The sequence below is a fragment of the Olea europaea genome, unplaced genomic scaffold (genome assembly GCF_002742605.1).
Source record: "Olea europaea var. sylvestris unplaced genomic scaffold, O_europaea_v1 scaffold106, whole genome shotgun sequence".
Lineage (NCBI taxonomy): Eukaryota > Viridiplantae > Streptophyta > Magnoliopsida > Lamiales > Oleaceae > Olea > Olea europaea.
Window position 1 is genome coordinate 683,397 of NW_019227947.1, and position 4,624 is coordinate 688,020.

Sequence of the window (4,624 nt, forward strand, 5' to 3'; positions counted from 1 at the left end):
TTGGCGAATTGCTAATTTAATTCGATTGGAATCGAGCCAAAGAGAAATGGTTTTTCATCTCATGATAACTTCGGGTTTGTTTGTTTTTGGCAAATTGCGAGTCTAATTCGATTGGAATCGAGCTAAACACAAGTGATTCTTCATTTCATGATAACTTCGGGTTTGTTCATTTTTGGCGAATTGCTAGTCCAATCGATTGGAATCGAGCTAATGAAAGGTAGATTTTGATTTCATGATAACTTCGGGTTTGTTCATTTTTGGCGAATTGCTAGTCTAATTCAATTGGAATCGAGCCAATGAAAAGTGGTTTGTCATTTTGATGATAACTTCGGGTTTGTTGGTTTTTGGCGAATTGCTAGTCTAAATCGATTGGAATCGAGCTAATAAAAAGTCCCTTTTGATTTCATGATAATTTCGGGTTTGTTCATTTTTGGCGAATTGCTAGTCTAATTCGATTGGAATGAAGCAAAAGAAAAGTGGTTTTTCATTTCATGATAACTTCAAGTTTGTTCGTTTTTGGTGAATTGCTAATCAAAATCGATTGGAATTGAGCTAATGAAAAGTAGATTTTGATTTCATGATAACTTCGGGTTTGTTCATTTTTGGCGAATTGCTAGTCTAATTCAATAGGAATCGAGCCAATAAAAAGTGGTTTTTCATTTCATGATAACTTCGGGTTTGTTCATGTTTGGCAAATTGCTAGTCTAATTCGATTGGAATCTAGCTAATGAAAAGTGGTTTTTCATTCCATGATAATTTCAGGTTTGTTAGATTTTGGCAAATTGCTAGTCTAATTCGATTGGAATTGAGCTAAAGAAAAGTAGTTCTTCATTTCATGATAACTTTGGGTTTGTTCGTTTTTGGCGAATTGCTAGTCTAATCGATTGGAATCGAGCCAACAAAAAGTGGCTTTTGACTAAATGATTTCTTTGGGGTTGTTCGTTTTGGAGAATTGGTAGTCTAATTCGATTGGAATCGAGAAAATTAAAAGTGGTTTTTCATTCCATGATAACTTTGGGTTTGTTCGTTTTGGTGAATTGCTAGTCTAATTTTATTGGAATTGAGCCAATGAAAAGTGGTTTTTGATTTCGTGACAGCTTCGTGTTCGTTCGTTTTTGGCTAATTGCTAGTCTAAATCAATTGGGATAGAGCCTACGAAAAGTGGCTTTTCATCTCATGATAACTTCGGGTTTGTTCATTTTTGGCGAGTTGCTAGTATAAATCGATTGGAATCGAGCCAATGAAAAGTGGTTTTTCATTTCATGATAACTTCGGGCTTATTCGTTTTTGGCCAATTGCTAGTCAAAATCGATTGTAATCTAGCAAGTGAAAAGTGGCTTTTGATTTCATGATAAATTTGGGTTTGTTCATTTTTGGCGAATTGCTATCTAATTCGATTGAAATCGAGCCAAAGAAAAGTGGTTTTTCGTTTCATGATAACGACGGGTTTGTTCATTTTGGCGAATTGCTAGTCTAAATCGATTGGAATCGAGCTAAAGAAAAGCGGTTTTTCATTTCATGATAACTTCAGGTTTATTCATTTTTTGGCGAATTACTCGTCTAATTCGATTGGAATAGAGCTAATGAAAGTGGTTTTTGATTTCGCGATAACTTCAAGTTTGTTCATTTTTAACGAATTGCTAGTCTAAATCGATTGGAAACGAGGCAATGAAAAGTGGGTTTTCAGTCCATGATAACTTCGGGTTTGTTCATTTTGGCGAATTGCTAGTCTAATTTGATTGGAATTCAGCCAATGAAAAGTGGCTTTTGATTTCATGATAACTTCGGGTTTGTTCATTTTTGGCGAATTGCTAGTCTAATTCGATTGGAATCGAACCAATGAAAAGTGGTTTTTCGATTCACGATAACTTCGGGTTTGTTCATTTTTAACGAAATACTAGTCTAATTCGATTGGAATCGAGCCAATGAAAAGTTGTTTTTCATTTGATGATAGCTTCGGGTTTGTTAATTTTTTACGAATTACTAGTCTAAATCGATTGGAATCAGGCCAATGAAAAGCGGCTATTTATTTCATGATAATTTTGGGTGTGTTCGTTTTTGGCGAATTACGAGTCTAATTCGATTGGAATCGAGGGAATGAAAAGTCGTTTTTCATTTCATGACAACTTCAGCTTTGTTCGTTTTTGGAGAATTGCTAGTCTAAATCGATTGAAATCGATCTAATGAAAAGTGGATTTTGTTTTCTTGATAACTTCGGGTTTGTTCGTTTTTGGCAAATTGCTCATCTAATTCGATTGGAATCAAGCTAATGAAAAGTTGTTTTTGATTTCACGATAACTTCGGGTTTGTACATTTTTTGCGAAATACTAGTCTAATTCAATTGGAATCGAGGCAATGAAAATGTGGCTTTTGATTTCACGATAACTTCGGGTTTCTTCATTTTGGCGATTCGCTAGTCTAATTTGATTGGAATCGAGCCTATGAAAAGTGGTTTTTCGATTCATGATAACTTCAAGTTTGTTCATTTTTGGCAAATTGCTTATCTAATTCGATTGGTATCGAGCTAATGAAAAGTGGCTTTTCATTTCATGATAACTTTAGGTTTGTTCATTTTTTTGCAAATTTCCACTCCAATTCGCTTGGAGTCGAGGCAAAAAAGTGGCTTTTGAATTCATGATAACTTCGCGTTTCTTCTTTTTTGGCCAATTGTTAGTCTAATTTGATTGGAATAGAGCCAACGAAAAGTTGTTTTTTATTTTATGATAACTTCGGGTTATTCGTTTAAGGGGAATTGCTAGTCTAATTTGATTGGAATCGAGCCAAAGAAAAGTGGTTTTTCATTTCGTGATAACTTCGGGTTTGTTCGTTTTTGGAAAATTGCTAATCTAAATAGATTGGAATCGAGCCAATGAAAAGGGGCTTTTGATTTCCTGAAAACTTCGGGTTAGTTCGTTTTTGGTGAATTGCTAGTCTAAATCGACTGGAATTGAGGTAATGAAAAGTGGATTTTGATTTCATGATAACTTCGGGCTTGTTCATTTTTGGCGAATTGCTAACCTAAGTCAATTGGAATCGAGCCAATAAAAAGTGGTTTTTCATTTCATGATAACTTCGGGTTTGTTCATTTTTAGCTAATTGCTAGTCTAATTCAATTGGAATCGAGCCAATGAAAAGTGTTTTTTCATTTCATGATAACTTCGGGTTTGTTACTTTTTGCAAATTGCTAGTCTAATTTGATTGGAATCGAGCTAAAGAAAAGTAGTTCTTCATTTCATGATAACTTTGGGTTTGTTTTCATTTTTAGCGAATTGCTAGTCTAATCGATTGGAATCGAGCTAATGAAAGGTAGATTTTGATTTCATGATAACTTCGGGTTTGTTCATTTTTGGCGAATTGCTAGTCTAATTCAATTGGAATCGAGCCAATGAAAAGTGGTTTGTCATTTTGATGATAACTTCGGGTTTGTTGGTTTTTGGCGAATTGCTAGTCTAAATCGATTGGAATCGAGCTAATAAAAAGTCCCTTTTGATTTCATGATAATTTCGGGTTTGTTCGTTTTTGGCGAATTGCTAGTCTAATTCGATTGGAATCAAGCAAAAGAAAAGTGGTTTTTCATTTCATGATAACTTCAAGTTTGTTCGTTTTTGGTGAATTGCTAATCAAAATCGATTGGAATTGAGCTAATGAAAAGTAGATTTTGATTTCATGATAACTTCGGGTTTGTTCATTTTTGGCGAATTGCTAGTCTAATTCAATAGGAATCGAGCCAATAAAAAGTGGTTTTTCATTTCATGATAACTTCGGGTTTGTTCATGTTTGGCAAATTGCTAGTCTAATTCGATTGGAATCTAGCTAATGAAAAGTGGTTTTTCATGCCATGATAATTTCAGGTTTGTTAGATTTTGGCAAATTGCTAGTCTAATTCGATTGGAATTGAGCTAAAGAAAAGTAGTTCTTCATTTCATGATAACTTTGGGTTTGTTCGTTTTTGGCTAATTGCTAGTCTAATCGATTGGAATCGAGCCAACAAAAAGTGGCTTTTGACTAAATGATATCTTTGGGGTTGTTCGTTTTGGAGAATTGGTAGTCTAATTCGATTGGAATAGAGAAAATTAAAAGTGGTTTTTCATTCCATGATAACTTTGGGTTTGTTCGTTTTGGCGAATTGCTAGTCTAATTTTATTGGAATTGAGCCAATGAAAAGTGGTTTTTGATTTCGTGACAGCTTCGTGTTCGTTCGTTTTTGGCTAATTGCTAGTCTAAATCAATTGGGATAGAGCCTACGAAAAGTGGCTTTTCATCTCATGATAACTTCGGGTTTGTTCATTTTTGGCGAGTTGCTAGTATAAATCGATTGGAATCGAGCCAATGAAAAGTGGTTTTTCATTTCATGATAACTTCGGGCTTATTCGTTTTTGGCCAATTGCTAGTCAAAATCGATTGTAATCTAGCAAGTGAAAAGTGGCTTTTGATTTCATGATAAATTTGGGTTTGTTCATTTTTGGCGAATTGCTATCTAATTCGATTGAAATCGAGCCAAAGAAAAGTGGTTTTTCATTTCATGATAACGACGGGTTTGTTCATTTTGGCGAATTGCTAGTCTAAATCGATTGGAATCGAGCCAAAGAAAAGCGGTTTTTCATTTCATGATAACTTCAGGTTT